The sequence below is a fragment of the Macaca fascicularis genome, chromosome 11 (assembly GCF_037993035.2).
Source record: "Macaca fascicularis isolate 582-1 chromosome 11, T2T-MFA8v1.1".
Lineage (NCBI taxonomy): Eukaryota > Metazoa > Chordata > Mammalia > Primates > Cercopithecidae > Macaca > Macaca fascicularis.
The window spans coordinates 103,395,433-103,412,327 of record NC_088385.1 but is presented as its reverse complement, the minus strand read 5'-3'; the positions used below and the strand labels follow the sequence as shown (position 1 = coordinate 103,412,327).

The 16,895-nt window shown below is 39.3% G+C and overlaps 1 protein-coding gene and 1 pseudogene across 3 annotated transcripts in view; both read left to right on the top strand.

The window, feature by feature from the left end:
- The window catches only part of CDK17 (cyclin dependent kinase 17), a 115,664-nt gene that overhangs the window by 6,903 nt on the left and 91,866 nt on the right, over positions 1 to 16,895 (top strand). The gene's annotated exons all lie outside the window — the stretch shown is intronic.
- LOC102144781 (small nuclear ribonucleoprotein Sm D1 pseudogene) lies at positions 1,638 to 7,080 on the top strand (annotated as a pseudogene).

The window sequence follows — 16,895 nt, the reverse complement described above, 5'->3', positions numbered from 1 at the left end:
CCACCTCGCCCGGCTAGTTTTTTGTATTTTTTAGTAGAGACGGGGTTTCACCGTGTTAGCCAGGATGGTCTCGATCTCCTGACCTCGTGATCCGCCCGTCTCGGCCTCCCAAAGTGCTGGGATTACAGGCTTGAGCCACCGCGCCCGGCCGATTTTAGTATTTTGTATTATTGACTTGTAATGTTATTTCTGGTGGAAAAAGAAGCTTTTCATTGAGAATGTGTGTGTGTGTGTTTGTGTTTGTTAAGATACAGGGTCTCACTCTGCCACCCAGGTTGATTGCAGTGGTGTGATCACTGCTTCCTGTAGCCTTGACCTCTGGGGCTCCAGTGGTCCTCCCACCTCAGCCTCCCGAGTAGCTGGGAGGGACTACAGGTTCAGCGCCACTAGTCCTGGCTAAATTTGGTATTTTTAGTAGAGATAGGGTTTTACCATGTTGCCCAAGCTGTTCTTGAACTCCTGGGCTCAAGCAATCCGCCTGCCTCAGCCTCCCAAGGTGCTGGAATTACAAGTGTGAGCCACTGTGCCCAGATTTTTCACTGATTCTGAAGTAAAATTGGATTCCTTAGTCAAGCTTCAGCCCTTTGAGTCTGACCTATTAAATTAGTTTTTTTTTTTTTTTTTTTTTTTGGAGACAGAGTCTCACTTGTCACCCAGGCTGGAGTACAATGGTGCGATCTTGGCTCACTGCAACCTCCGCCTCCTGGGTTCAAGAGATTCTGTCTGTCTCAGCCTCTCGAGTAACTGGAATTACAGGTGTCTGCCACTATGCCCTGCTAATTTTTGTAGTTTTTAGTAGAGATGGTGTTTCACTGTCTTGGCCAGGCTGGTCTTGAACTCCTGACCTCGTGATCCATCCGCCTAGGTTTCCCAAAGTGCTGGGATTAAAGGTGTGAGCCACTGCGCCCGGCCTTAAATTAGTTTTAAGAAGTAGTCCTTTATGGCTCAATTTGAGTTAATTTAATTTTGCAATTCAGGTGTGTAGTTGGTAAGTATTTTTAAAGCATTTATTATGTCTTCAGTATTGTATTAGCCATTATCTGTGTTGTAACAATATAATTTAATGCGGCAATATTGTAACATAACAGCAGTGTTGGTTATCTGAGTGTTCCGTCCACGGCCTTCTTTCCAGGTTTTTGTGTTTCTGGCAATCTCATCTATATTTAGGGCTTTGTTCTTATCACCCATATGCAATAATCTCCAACTCTTTATTTCTAATCTAGACCTTTTTTTCTGAGTTGCATTCTAGCTTCCTACTCGATATTGCCTTAGTGTGCTCACTTACCTAAGCTGAACTCAAATCCCCTACTTCTGTTCCCACTCTCAGTGAATGGTACCACTGTCAGCCTAGTCACATAAGCCAGAAACTTTGGCAGCTTCTTTCTTATGCTTTTCTGTTATGCTCATTTCCCCTTAGTCCAGTTAGTCACACCAAGTCCTGTTAATTTTAATTCCTAAATATCTTTTAAATTTATTTTTTCCTGTGTCACTGTCTTACGTAAGGGTTTTGGAATGTCTTATCTGATTTACTGGCTCCAGTTTTGTCCCATTTTAACTAACCATATTCTTTCTTTATGTTTATATATGTATCTTATCATTTCATCCTTTTTTCCGTGCTGCAATCCATTCAGCCATCCATGTCTGAAGTACCTGCCTACTCTGTACTAGACACTATGGTAGGTGCTAGGATACAAAGATGAAGAAACTGGTATGTTAATATTACAATGCTATGACACTTGTAGAGAAATTCTCATTTTTGAGCCCAAACATTGCTTCCTCCAACGTGATCTTTGTTCCATTCTGACAGAGCTATGGTGGTTCTGCTATATAGTATTTGTATATACTGTAGTACTTAATATGTTATATTGTAATTTATTATTTTCAGGTCTCTCCCTCTTTTGGCTGGCTTTGTGCCCCAGAAGAGGCCGTGTTTTTTTCATTTCTGTATTTCTTCCCATATTATCATATTGTTAAATTGAATAAAGTGATGGAATTAGGAGAAACAACACCAAGGTGGTAAATTAAGGTCAGAGTAGGCTTAGAAGCAATCAAGAATACATTTTGATACAGTAGATAATAAAAAGCTTTTAGGTTTCGAATACTGGAACTATACAGTTTGGTGGTATTTGTGTGAGAGCAATCTAGAGCAGTTTGTAGGCCAACTTCTAGGGACAGAAACTTGGCATTATTGAGACTTTTTAATTGCGTGTGAGCTGTACTAGTTAGTGAAAATGGAGAGAAAAGGGGTGTGGCCTTCAAAGATTGTTGTCTTTTAGACAAAATGGAAATATAAAATTATAATGTTAATATGTAAAGAAAATACTCATTTCTGAAGGTCTGAAAACATTAGTCAACATAGCAAGAGTAAAATTTGATTTAACCAAAAAAAACTGGCCGGCCGCGGTGGCTCACACCTGTAATCCCAGCACTTTGGGAGGTCAGGGTGGTCAGATCACTTGAGGTCAGGAGTTCAAGACCAGCCTGGGCAACATGGCGAAACCCCATCTCTACTAAAACTACAAAAATTAGCTGAGTGTGGTGGCGCATACCTGTAATCCCAGCTACTCAGGAGGCTGAGGCAGGAGAATTGCTTGAACCTGGGAGGCTGAAATTGCAGTGAGCCAAGATCTTGCCACTGCACTCCAGCCTGGTGACAGAGTGAGACTTCATCTCAAAACAAAAAAACAAAAAAACTTCTTCTATAGTAGGTGTGTTATAAGTAATAGATTTATTTTAAACGTTCGTTCGGGATTATGGCTTGGTAACATGTTGTTTGAAGTGTGACATTTCAAATGAATTTTCATAATTTGTGGGAGTCAGTGCCTTTTTAAATTCCTCAACTTTACATAGTCTTCTTAAAACACTTTTTATATTAAGCTTTTGAGATCATGGTTTATTAACCAACATTTTTCATTTCGGTAACCATGGGGTATTCTGTTTTGCAACAATTTTTGCCCATAAGTTGGTGAGCATGGATTTTTTTTTGTTGATCCCTCCCTTCTCCAGATATCATTTACATTTCCATTTTGTACTGATCCCTTTTCTTCTAAGCTATAAAATGGTTGAAACATTTATTTCGGGTACAATTTTTTGGAAAAGATGTGCAACTTAGGTTTCTATTGTATAAAGTTTAGAATTGGTTATATGTTTTCAATTTTCTTTTCATAAAGACTACTTTAGTAATAACTGATAATAACCATATTACTATAAGCTCATTACTTTAACTCCTGGCTGGGCAAGGTGGCTCATGCCTGTAATCCCAGCATTTAGGGAGGCAGACTGGGGAGGATCACTTGAGCCTAGGAGTTTGAGGCCAGCCTGGGCAACATAGGGAGACCCCATGCCTACAAAAATATTTTAAAAATTAGTTGAGCATGATGGCACATGCCTGTAGTTCCAGCTACCCAGGAGGCTGAGGCAGAAGGCTCTCTTGAGTCTGATAGGTCGAAGTTGCAGTGAGCTGCGATCATGCCACTGCACTGCAGACTGGGTGACAGAGTAAGAACCTGTCTCAAAACAAAACAAAACAAGAAAACCCTCAAAACAAAAAAAAAAGCTCTTGAAGGTCAGTTTCTTCTTAAAGATGAGGAAGTAACAGAACCTACTTGATAGGGTTGTGGGAATTAAATGAAATAATGCATGTGATATAGTTTGGATGTCCCCTCCAAATGTCATGTTGAAAAGTAATCCCCATTGTTAGAAGTGGGACTTAGGCAGGCTCAGTGGCTCATGTTGGTAATCCCAGCATTTTTGGAGGCCAAGATGGGTGGATCACCTGAGGTCAGAAGTTCGAGACCAGCTTGACCAACATGGTGAAACGCTGTCTCTACTAAAAACACAAAAATTAGTCGGGTGTGGTGGCATGCACCTGTAGTCCCAGCTACTAGGGAGACTGAGGCAAGAGGATCACTTGAACTTTGGAGGTGAAGGTTGCAGTGACTCATGATTGTGCCTCTGCATTGCATCCTGGGCAACAGAGCGAGACTCTGTTGTTTGAGACTCTGTCTCAAAAAAAAAAAAAAAAAAGTGGGGCCTGGTGGTGGGAGGTGTTTGGTTCATGGGGCAGATCCCTCATGAATGGCTTAGCACCATCCTCTTGGTGATGAGTGAGTTCATGTGACATCTGGTTGTTTTAAAGTTTGTAGCTTCTTCTTTGCCCTCTCTTGTTCCTGCTCTCACCATGTGACATGCCTGCTCCCACTTGGTTTTGCACCATGAGTAAAAGCTTCCCGAGGCCTCCCCAGATGCCAAGCAGATGTTGGCATTATGCTTGTACAGCCTGCAGAACCATGAGGCAATTAAACCTCTTTTCTTTATAAATTACCCAGTCTCAGGGATTCCTTTATAGCAGTGTAAGAACAGCCCAACACAGCATGTAAAACATTGATTATTTTTGCTATGACTCTGTATAGGAACTATTGGTAGTGGTAATAAAATTGTTTAATCTACTGCTTCATGTTGAAGGAATGTCTAAATCAGTGATTCACAAGGACAGTTGAATCAGAATCATCTCTGGCTTTTTGAACTTTGCATATTTCCCAAATTTTCTTACATGCCTCTACTCCCACCAGATTTGAGCGTAACTGTAGTAGTGGGTTTGCATTATTAATGGGTGTGTGTTGCATCCTTCTTGTATGTTTGGGGGTGGAGGTGTCACATATAGACATACCAGTAGACTAAGATGTGCATTCTTGTTTCTAATCTAATGACCATTAGGAATAAATAGGTCATCTTTTGTAAGCATATCTATAAGCTTTCCTTAGGGCCAACCAAATATTTCTTTGAACCATTTTCCCTGTTCTGTTTCACTTCTTTAGGCCTGTGCTTTATCATTTACTTGACATCTTAATAGTCTAGACAGTATTTGCTTTCCTTGTTAGTGACTCTCGTATGTGACTCTAGAGTTTTTCTTGTTTTTTTATGTACAGATGAGATGTCACTATGTTGCCCAGGCTGCAACTCCTGAGCTCAAGTAATCCTCCCATCTTGGCCTCCCAAACTGCTAGGATTACAGGCGTGAGCTACCACACCTGGCTGATTGTTTTTCTTTTTCTCTTTTATTATATTTTTTTTTTAGAGAAAAGGTCTTACTCTGTTGCCCAGGCTGGAGCACAGCGGTGCAGTCCTGGTTCATTGCAGCCTCAACCTACTGGACTCAAGCAATCCTCCCATCTCAGATTCCTGAGCAGCTGGGACCACAGGCGCACACCACCATGCCCGGCTAATTTTTTACTTTTTTTTTTTTTTTTGTAGAGATAGGGTCTCACTATGTTGCCCAGGCTAGTCTTGAACTACTTTATACAAGTGATTCTCGAGCCTCAGCCTCCCAAAGCACTGGGATTACAGGTGTGAGCCACCATGCCCCGCCTCACATTTTTCTGAAATCCAAATAGAATAACTGGTTATAAAGCTTACCCATCAAAAGAAGAAACTGACTTTGCATTTTATTCTTTGTCATAAAATCTGCCTGGATGCTTAGTATTGTATTATTGTTTACTATTATATGTTATTCCAGAGTAATGGCTTTAACCTGAACTTCAGAATCATTCTTGTTGACTAAAAGAAGAAAAAATCTAAAGGCATGCTTGTGTGTATGTAATCTCAAACTCTGTTTCTGAATGAGAATCTCTGGGTTTGGGTTTTTAATGTTTCAGACAATTCTTGATGGGTCCTGGAGTTTTAGAAACACGGTTCTAGAGTTTAGCACAGTGTTAAGGGAAGGAATCACTCATACATTAAATTTAAAGTAGATTCATACTTCTAGTGGGTTGGTTGGTCCTTGGTTGCTGGATTCTGTGTGCTATTGGACCCAAAGAATGATGGCACTGCTAGGACGAAGCTCATGAGATTTTTGATGAAATGATTCATGAACCTGTAACCATTTAATTGAAAAGTGGAACACAGGTCCATGGGACAGTTACAGGTGTGGATGTCACCGTGAATACACATCTTGAAGCTGTGAAAATGACCCCGAAGACAGAAAACCTGTACAGTTGGAAACACGAATTTGAGGAAGTAACGTTAAATATTTTACTCTACCAGACAGTTTACCTCTGGATACACTACTTGTGGATGTTGAACCTAAGGTAAAACCTAAGAAAGGGGAAGGTGTTTGTTACAGGAAGAGGCCAATGCAGAAGCAGAGGTAGAGGAAGAGCACATGGCCATGGCAGAGGAAGAGGGGGTCCTAGGTGATAAAGTCTCTTAAGATTACTGTTTCAAGGTAATATATGATTTGAGATATTTTCTGTACAGGTTTTCTTCGCTTATGTCAGTTTTTATTTAAATTGTTTTTTTCTATTAAAAAATTTACTGTTATGCAGTATGTCCATGTAATATGTCAGCTTTTTTGTTGTTGTTTTGTTTTTCATTTTGAGACAGGGCCTCTTTCTGTCTCCCAGGCTGGAGTGCAGTGGCACGATCTCAGCTCACTGCAGCCTCTGCCTCATGAACTCAAGATCCTCCCACTTCAGCCTCCTGAGTAGCTGGGACTACAGGTGCTGCCGCCATGCTTGGCTAATTTTTAAAAGATTTTTGTGGAGAATAGAGATGTGGTTTCACTATATTGTGCAGGCTGGTCTCAAACTTCTGGGCTCAAGTGATCCTCCCACCTTGGCCTCCCAAAGTGCCGAGATTGCAGGCATGTGGCACTGTGCGTGGCCGGTATGTCAGTTTTTAACAAAGAATGTGGAAAAATTTTTGAAGTAAAGGCAAAGTGATTAAAACTTTCTGCCTGGGTGCAGTGGCTTGTGTCTGTAATCCAGCACTTTGGGAGGCTGAGGTGGGCAGATCAGCTGAGCCCAGGAGTTTAAGACTAGCCTGGGCAACATGGCAAAATGCCATCTCTTTAAAAGTTATTTTAAAAAATTGGCCAGGTGTGGTGGCACATGACTGTAGTCCTGGCTACTCCTCTGGAAGGTAAAGGCTGCAATGAGCTGTGGTTGTGCCACTGCTCCCCAGCCAGGGCGACAGAGTTAGAGACCCCATCTCAAAACAAAGCAAAAACCAAAAAACCTTCCCATCGTTCCATCTGATTTTTCTCCCTTTTTTTGTTCTACTTTGAACCTTTTAGTTTTACCAGGGGTTGGCAGTTTTCTTAATTTTATGTACAATTGTCTTTTGTTTCAATTATTTTATGTTTTTTCCTTTAGTGGATGTTTTTGTCTGACTCTTGTTTCTTATCGGTGATACTGTTTCCTATCTGTATGGTCTCAGTTATTAGTTTTAGAAAATTATTTTTAAAATGCAAGAATGTATAATCATATAAAAAATGTACAATGTACATTCTCTAGCACAGTGGTTATTATCTTCACATATTATCTTGGCTTTTCTCCAGTATGTTTTGTGTTTTTATTTAAGATCCTTTTTATGTTTTTTTTTAAGGTACCAAATAATTATGGCTGTTAGTGTTTACAAAAGAGGCTTAACCATTTCATATTGTTTGATAATTATTACTTTTCAGTTTTCATTATTTTGTTTTAAAAATAATTTCAACTTTTATTTGTGATTCAGGGCATACAAGTGCAGGTTCGTTACATGGGTATATTGCGTGATGCTGAGGTTTGAGGTATGGATGATCCTGTCACTCTGGTAGTGAGCACAGTATGTGATAGGTAGTTTTTCAGCCCATGTCCACATTTGCCAACCCCTTCTAGTCATCCCCAGTGTCTATTGTTACCATCTTTTTTTGTTCTTTGAGATGGAGTCTCACTCTGTCGCCTAGGCTGGAGTGCAGTGGCATTATCTTGGCCCACTGCAACCTCCACCTCCCGGGTTCAAGCATCTCTCCTGCCTCAGCCTCCTGAGTAGCTGGGACTATAGGTACCCACCACCATGCCCAGCTAAGTTTTGTATTTTTAGTAGAGACGGGGTTTTGCCATGTTGGCCAGGCTGGTCTTGAATTCCTGACCTTATGATCCGCCCGCCTCGGCCTCCCAAAGTTCTGGCATTATAGGTGTGAGCCACCATGCCTAGCTTTTTTTTTTTTTTTTTTTTTTAATTCCTTGCGAAAGGGTCTTGCTCTCACCCAGGTTGGAAGGCAGCGGCATGATCATGGCTCACTGCGGCTTCGACCTTCTGGGCTCAAGTGATCTTCCCACCTCAGCCTCCCATGTAGCTGGGATCACGGGCACGTACCATCACACCTGGATAACAGTTTGATTTTTTATAGATACGGGGTCTATGTTGCCCAGGTTGGTCTTGAACTCCTGGGCTCAAGCAGTCCTCTTGCCTCAGCCTCCCAAAGCGTTAGCATTACAGGCATTAGCCACCATGCTCAGCTGTTCCTGTCTTAGGTCCATGTGTGCTCAATGTTTAGCTCCCAAATATAAGTGAGAACATGCAGTATTGGGTTTTCTGTTCTTGCAGTAATTCACTGAGAATAATGGTCTCCAACTGCATCCATGTTGCTGCAAAGAACAAGATCTCATTCTTTTTTTATAACTATATAGTACTCCATGGTGTATATGTGCCATGTTTTCTTTATCCAATTCACCATCGGTGGGCACCTAGGTTGATTCCATGTCTTTGCTATTGTGAATAGTGCTGCCATAAACCTATGAATACATGAGTCTTTTTGATAAAATTATTTGTTTTCTTTTGGGTATATACCCAGTAATGTGATTATTGAATTGAATGGTAGTTCAGTTTTTAGCTCTTTGATAAATCTCCAGCTGCTTTCCACAGTGGCTGACTTAACTTATATCCCCACCAACAGTGTGTAAGCTTTCCCTTTTCTCTGCAGCCTTGCCAGTATCTGTTGTTTTTTGCCTTTTAATAATAGCCATTCTGACTGGTGTGAGATGGTATTTTGTTGTGGTTTTCATTGCATTTATCTCATGATTAGTAATGCTGAACATTTTTTCATGTGTTTGTTGGCTGCTTGTATGTCTTCTTTTGAGAAGTGTCTTTTCATGTCCTTTGTCTACTTCTTAATGGGGTTGTTTTTTTTCTTGTGGATTTAAGTTCCATATGGATTCTGAATATTAGTCCTTTGTTGGATGCATGGTTTGCAAATCTTTTCTCCCATTCTGAAGGCTGTCTGTATACTCTTGATAATTTCTTCTGCCATGCAGAAGGTCTTTAGTTTCATTAGGTCCCACGTGTCAATTTTTGTTTTCATTGCAGTTGTTTTTGGGGACTTAGCCATAAATTCTTTGCCAATGCTGATGTCTGGAAGAGTGTTTCCTAGGTTTTCTTCTAGGATTTTATAGTTTAAAGTCTTTAATTCATCTTGAGTTAATTTTTGTATATGACGAAAGGTAGGGGCCCACTTTCATTCTTCTGCGTATGCCTATCCAGTTATCCCAGCACCATTTATTGAATGGAGAGTCTTTTTCCCATTGTTTATTTTTGGCAACTTTGTTGAAGATCAGATGGTTGTGGTTATGCAACTTTATTTCTGGATTCTCCATTCTGTTCCGTTGGTCTGTGTGTCTGTTTTTGTATTAGTACCATGCTGTTTTGGTTACTTTAGCCCTACAGTTTAGTTTTAAGTTGGGTAGTATGATTCCTCTGGCTTTGTTCTTTCTGCTTAGGGTTGCTTTGGCTATTTGGACTCTTGTTGGTTCTGTATGAATCTTAGAAGAGTTTTTTTTGTTTGTTTGTTTGTTTTGAGATGGAGTCTCGGTCTGTCCCCCAGGCTGGCATGCAGTGGCGCAGTCTCAGCTCACTGCAAGCTCTGTCTCCTGGGTTCACACCATTCTCCTGACTCAGCCTCCTGAGTAGCTGGGACTATAGGGGTCCGCCACCACGCCCGGCTAATGTTTTGTATTGTTAGTACAGACGAGGTTTCACCTTGTTAGCCAGGATGATCTTGATCTGCTGACCTCGTGATCTGCCCGCCTCGGCCTCCCAAAGTGCTGGGATTATAGGTGTGAGTCACCATGCCTAGCCTTTTTTTTTTTTTTTCCTAATTTTGTGAAGAATTACGTTGATAGTTTGATAGGAATAGCATTGAATCTGTATGTTGCTTTTGGCAGTATGGATATTTTAATGATATTGATTCTTCTAATTAATGAGCATGGAATGTTTTTACGTTTGTGTCATCACTGATTTCTTTCAGCAGCGTTTTGTAGTTATTCTAGAGATCTTTCACCTCTTTGGTTAGATGTAATACTAGGCACTTCATTTTTTGGGGGGCTTTTGTAAATAATATTATGTTTTTAATTTGGCTCTCAGCTAGAATGTTGTTGTATAGAAATGCTACTGATTTTTATTCATTGATTTTGTATCCTGAACCTTTACTGAAGTCGTTTCCAGTTGTAGGAGCCTTTTGGTAGAGTCTTAGAGTCTTTAAGGGTTTTCTAGATACATAATTGCATCTGCAGAGAGAGAGTTTGATTTCTTCTTTCTCTGTTGAGATGCCTTTGATTTTTTTTTTTTCTTGCTTGATTGCTCTGGCTAGGACTTTCAAGTACTATGTTGAATAGGAGTGGTGAGAGTGGGCATCTTTTTTTCTTGTTCCAGTTCTCAAGGGAATTGTTCCAACTTTTGCCCATTCATGAAGAGATGCTGGGTTCTATCGAAAGCTTTTTCTGTGTCTCTTGAGAAGATGATATGTTTTTTGTTTTTAATTCTGTTTATGTGGTGAATCACATTTATTGTTTTCACAAGTTGAAGCAACCTTGCACCTCAGGAACAAAGCTTACTTAATTGTGGTGAATTAACATTTTGATGTGCTGCTGGATTCCATTTGCTAGTATTTTGAGGGTTTTTGTTCCTGTGTTCATCAGGGATATTGTTCTGATGTTTTCTTTTTTCATTGTATCTCTGCCAGATTTTGGTATCAGGCTGATGCTGGCTCCCTAGAATGAGTTAGGGAGGAAGCCCTCCTTGATTTTTTGGAATAGTTTCAGTAGGATTGGTACCAATTTTTCTTTGTACGTCTGGTAGAATTCGGCTGTGAATCCATCTGGTCCCAGACTTTTTTTGGTTGGTAGGATTTTTTTTTTTTAATTACTGATTCAGTTTTGGAACTTGTTATTTGTCTGTTCAGGTTTTCACTTCCTTCCTGGTTTAATCTTGGGAGGTTGTGTGTTTCCAGGAATTTATCCTTTTCCTCTAGATTTTCTAATTTGCGTGCATAGAGGTGTTGATAGTAGGCTGAATATCTTTTGTATTTCTGTTTTCACTATTTTAAATTGGTGCTGTGACAAACTTGAACATGTGATAGCCCTTTCCCACCCACCCCCACCATTTTGCATTTCCTTAGGGTAGATAGATATCTAGAAGTGGAATTCCCAAATCAAAGTCTGTGAACCTTTTTCTGATATTCTCTGTTGTATCAGTACCACGAGTAATGTGCCACATCTGTTTTTAGTGATATGATTATCTAAAATGTTTACTTTTGATCATTGGTTTTAGAAAAATATATTTGAATTTCTTTGATTTCTGGGATGTTGGTCCTCCTCTCACCCCCATTATCCCCACAAATTGCTAAGGAGGAGACTTTGACTGCTCCCTGAATCCTGGCATCTTTTTAAGATTTTTTCTGATATTTGGTTTCTATCAAATTTATTATATATAAATAAAAAAAAAACTAGATGACTTGATGATCCATCTCTTTTTGTATTCATTCCAGCTTATTTTAATTGTCAATGCTTTGTAATATATTTTAATATCTGGCATGGCAAAACACTTAATTTTTTCTTCTAATGATTTTGATATTCTTATATATATATATATTTTTAATTCTACTTTAGTAAATGGCAGGCAAAAAAAATGTAGACCTGCAGGCGGTAGTAAAGTTTATGGGAGGAAAATTGCAGGTGGTACTTTCAGCTCCCTGAAAGTCTCTATTGTTTTCTTCAAAACTGGTCTCCCTGCTATAAAATTTGAACTGGAGATATGTCAGCTTATCTATAAGAGTTGCATCAGGAATTGAAATAGACTTCCTGTTACCCGTTGTCTGAGTTGTACCCTGTAAAGAGTATCTCTTTTTTTTGTAGGAAAAAATGGTTTTGTACATGGGATGAAACAATATAAACTCAAAACTTACAGGGTTAAACTTAAAACTTATAAGGGTTAGTTCTGTCACTCATCTCTTTAAAAAGTTTAAACTAATATCCAGTGAAAACCAACAAGGTATCGCCCTTGAAGTGTTATCTGTATGGATTTCCAAGGAGACCATAGGACTGTATACTGTCTTGGAATGTCCTCAAGAGGCTTAGAGAGCATCTTGATAAAAGGTTAGGTGGCTTATGATAGAGTGTATTAGTTTATTTGTGTTATTACCAAAGGTGAACTTATGGTTAAAGATGAATTTAGGATTATCATGAAGAGGAGAGAGTAACATTTAGCTGAGGGTATTAAGTAGGTGTCTCAGATGAAGTGATGCTGAAGGTAGTTAGCTTTACAAATAGATGAGAGAAGAGAACCACTTCCTAGGTAGGATGAAAGAATATGTAAAAAAGGAATATGAAAAAAATTTGTGTTTCTTTAAAAATGTTGTTCTCTACCAGCCTAATGAGTATTTCCATATGATAGAAATAAAGAGATAAAGGTTGCTCATAGAGGTAGTGGCAGGAAATGAGGTCAAAGAGGGAGATATTCCAGTAAGGAGGCTGTTGAACACTTTTTAGGCATAATATCATTTCTTTTCCTACAGCGAAGCCATTGGAAAAGTTGTGTACAATTGCAAATGAACTTTTGCAAGTTAAATGGACAATCTTTTGTGATGTTGGTGCTTCAGAAGCACTGTCAAAGGGTTGCTTTCCAGTATTGAAAATACTAAAAAATGGCTGGGCACAGTGGCTCATGCCTATAATCCCAGCACTTTAGGAGGCTGAGGCGGGTAGATCACGAGGTCAGGAATTCAAGACCAACCTGGCCAAGATGACGAAACCCCGTCTCTACTAAAAATACAAAAATTAGCCGGACGTGGTGGTGGGCGCCTGGGCATCTGTAATCCCAGCTGCTTGGGAGGCTGAGGCAGAGAATTGTTTGAACCCGAGAGGCGGAGGTTGCAGTGAGCTGAGATTGCACCACTGCACTCCAGCCTAGGCGACAGGGCGAGACTCCGTCTCAAAAAAAAAAAAAAAAAATGCTAAAAAGAGCTACTTGTGCCTTTTTTGGGTAATTTTTTGGTTTACCTCAGAGACATGAGAATTATTAGTGCTATCATGGCTCACTGCAGCCTCCACCTCCTGGGTTAAGTGATCCTCCCTCCTCAGCCTCCGTAGTAGCTGGGACTACAGGTGCATGCCACCATGCACAGCTAATTTTTTGTAGAGATGGGGTCTCACTGTGTTGCCCAGGCTGGTTTCAAACTCCTTGGCTCAAGCGATCCTCCTGCCTCAGCCTTTCAAAGTGTTGGGATTAAAGATGTTAGCCACAGCACCTAGGGAGAATTGTTTTACTGTCTCTTAGGAACATTTGGAAATGTGTGTTTAATTTAGAAACTGTGATTTTTGTCTTCCGATGAGGAAATGTTTCTGTATGTTAGAAATTGGTTTCACCATTTTATTTGGGGAAATAAGAGATATAAATAGTAGATTTACAGCTGGACACGGTGGCTGATAGCTATAATTCCTGCAATTTGGGAAGCCAAGGTGAAAGGGTTGCTTGAGCCCAGGAATTTGAGACCAGCCTGGGCAACATAGTGAGATCCCCATCTCTACAAGAAGTGTTTAAAAAATTAGCCAGGCATAGTAATGTGCGCCTGCAGTCCTGGTTACTCAAGAGGCTAAACCTGTGGAAGGATTGCTTAATCCGAGGAATTTGAGGTTGCAGTGAGTTATGATGGCACTGCACTCCAGCCTGGGGGACAGACTTGAGACCCTGTCTCAAAAAAAAAAAAAAAAATTAGGTTTACAAAATGTAGAAATGATAGATGCTTTTATTTAGCTATAAATATCAGCATATCTTATAATCAAGAATATAAACATTAATTGTGTTTCTGTAAGTTATTTTTGCATTTCTTTAGCCTTTATCTCCCTGCTAATGTAGGTGATCATAAATCACTTTCCATTTAACAGTAATTCAGTAAACTTACTTACAGGTTCTGGTCATACGTTAATTTTAGCAGCTGTACTGCATTTCAGCACTTTAAATTCAACTGAGTTTGACTTGAAATACTTTCGTTTTACTACACTTAGATTTTTTTTGTACATAATTGTCCCTAGGTTCGAGCTACTTTGTCTCATAGTATGTATTCATGCTTCAGAAATTAATATTTTTCTTTCTTAGTATTTGAACCCTTCAGATTCTTCCACTATTGTAACCATTTTAAGTTCTTTTTAAAATTAAACTTATTTTTGGGGATAGATAAAACTCAAGTATATAGAAAGATGTACACAAAGTCTTATTTCCTCCTTTGCTTGCTACTTTGTTTTCCTCCCATACTTTTTGGTATCCTGTTTATCCTTCCAGTGTTTGCCTTTTGTAGTTACAAACAAACTTATATTTTATTCTGGAGGTCTTTCCATATCTAGATAAAGATCTTTATTTTTAATAGCTGCATAGTGGATGTACCATAGTTTAGTCACTCAGTCCTTTGTGGCTATTTGGGTTGTTTCCTGTTTTTTGCTGTTATAGTGCCAAATGAATAACAATATACATGTAACATTTTCTATTTGAACAAGCCATTGTAGAGCTTTAGGTCACCTATTTTCTTCCTCTGTCAGCTGAGAGAACCTAGAAGCAACAATAATCCCTGTAGCAATGAGCACACCTGGTGCCCAGATCTTGGTTTCTAACACCATTCTCTAGTAAAAGGAACCAGGCCTCTATGGAGAAATGGCTGATTCTGGGACTGGGGCAGGCAATAAAACTGTAAGATTAACCTGGAGTATCTTGTAATGCTGGAAAGGAAGGAACTATTCAAACAAAAACAGTGAATGAGTTATGTCAAAGGGACACAGCCAACTGAAAGAGTTCCCAGTAGCCAATACTGGAATAATTTGAGCAACAAAAAAGTAATATTGAATTATAACCCACAGTATAAAATAATATCCATGAGTTCATGCTGATAGAAATAAATCATTTACTAAATAAATAAATGGGGAAGAATAGACAAATCTGTGCAGAATTAGATACACAGCCCTCAAGGAAGTGTAATACAACTCGCCACTTTTCAAGTGTGAGCTACATGAGGTGACTTCTTGCCAGTGAGTACCATAGTAATGTAAGATCTTACCAGCAGAAACTGAGTGTGTGGTCTAAGGGAACTCTGTTTACGATTTTTCTGTAAATCTAAAATGATACTAAAAGTTCACTTTAAAAAAACTGCTTCTGTAATTCTGCTACATACTGCCAAATTGCCATTTTGTACTACCACCTAAATGTGCAACAGGCCTGTTTCCCATAACCTCAGCAACTGAATGTGCTGTCAGACTTTTTGAATTTTGCATTTGATAGACGAGACGTGGTGTAACAGGTTATTGTATTTTTCTCATTATCAAGGACATTGGACATTTTTTCATCTGTTCAAGGGGCATTTTACGTTTTTTCCCTTCTTTGAACTCTGATGTCCTTTATTTTTCTCTTAGGTCATTGGTCTGTTTTCAGGAATTTTCTGTTGGGAGATTAGCCCTTTATTTGTGATATGGGTTGCAAATATGTATATTTTAGGTTATGATGTTTTTTCATGCATAACTTTCGACTTTTATATGGTAAAGTAATTTTTTCTTTTATGGTTTTGGATTTTGAAATATATTTAGAAAAGTCTTCACCACTCCAGGGTTATAAAGAAGTTCATCCACGTTTTCTTCTAATACTTGTGGTTGTGTTTTTCACATATGGATTTTAAAATTTGGATCCTTCAGTTCCTCTCAATCTTTGAGGCATTTTAAATACTTACCCATTGCTTTCTAGTTACACCTGCATCAGCATGATTGTGGCCATATGGGTGATTTAAATGACTTACAGTAAAAGAATACTTAGGCATTTACTCTCGGTAAGAAGTCTTCACTTTCTGATTACTGATAAGTGATTATTATAGTAAATGGAAACTCCTTTAGAGTTTCTTTTCACTGTTAAATTGTATATTTCATAGTACTTTTTCTACTGATTTATCAGTATTGTGGATTATTCATGTATCAATTGGTTTTATCCTTATCCTGTTTCTCATAGGATTCCTTTTTAGATTATTAAGCCTCTCTGTGATCTGTTTCTCATCTTCCTTAGAACTCCTACTGGTTTTATGGTCCTCTGATTACTAAACTCTATTTTATAATCTTCAGAAGTTTAATTAGTAGGCCAGTTTACTGTTGTAACTCATTAAGAAACTGGCCAATAGTGTTAGTGGATACTACCTAATAAAGGGTGATGATTTATCTTAGTCTTTTATAACAGTATTAATATTTTCCCCACATTGCTTGTGATGAGACTAGTGTCACAGAACTGAGCTTTTTTTTTTTTTTTTTTTTTTTTTGTTTTTTTTTTTGAGACGGAGTCTCGCTCTGTCGCCCAGGCTGGAGTGCAGTGGCCGGATCTCAGCTCACTGCAAGCTCCGCCTCCCGGGTTCACACCATTCTCCTGCCTCAGCCTCCCGAGTAGCTGGGACTTCAGGCGCCCGCCACCTGGCCTGGCTAGTTTTTTTTGTATTTTTTAGTAGAGATGGGGTTTCACCGTGTTAGCCAGGATGGTCCCGATCTCCTGACCTCGTGATCCACCCGTCTCGGCCTCCCAAAGTGCTGGGATTACAGGCTTGAGCCACCGCGCCCGGCCTGAACTGAGCTTTTAATAGACATTTGGGAAGCTGTCTGGTAGTACTGTGGAATGTTGGCTCCCGGAAAGTACCACCAAAAATTATCTGTTGAGTATATTGCTTATAAGCATTTGTAGGGGGCCATGCGGGTGTTGATAAGAATGGCAAACCAGAAAGGAACATCAAAGTTGGGGTGTTTATTATTGAGGGTTTGGAGTCTGGTTTAAGTATTTCAATGCAAAACTTT